Genomic DNA, 504 nt, shown 5'->3' with positions numbered 1-504 from the left:
GGGAGTGGGAGGGGGAGGAGAGATGAGAGAGGGGAGAGCAAGAAGAGAGGAGAAAGAAGAGAGAAGGGAGGATGGAGAGAAGGAGAGGAGTGGGAGATTAAAATGGGTCTATTAAGCTAACCCTAAGTACACATATACACATACACACAGTGCTGTTTATGAATAGGTACAGTGCATTAGTATTCCTTGAATGAGCTGTCCGGTTTTGTGTTTAAAATAGCTTCTGTGTTCTTCCCCTCCCTCCTGCGGAGCTCCGAGTCTACCCTCTACCTTGACCTGCTTAGGTCCTGCTCCGGGTGGAGACACAAGCAGACGCGCGCGCGTTCCGCATCTCTCTGCTGGCCTGCCTGACTCCTGGTGTACCTCCAATCCAAGTACAGCCCTGGGGTCCCCAAGCTGTGCTGTGTCCTGTCAGCATGAACGCTGCACGCTACAGAAAGCTTCATTTCCACTCTGGGAGGTGGTGCGCAAAGAGGGCTGGGATGCAGGATCCAACACGGACAC

Source organism: Mus pahari, chromosome 9, assembly GCF_900095145.1.
Source record: "Mus pahari chromosome 9, PAHARI_EIJ_v1.1, whole genome shotgun sequence".
Taxonomy (NCBI): domain Eukaryota; kingdom Metazoa; phylum Chordata; class Mammalia; order Rodentia; family Muridae; genus Mus; species Mus pahari.
This window is presented reverse-complemented; position numbering follows the sequence as displayed.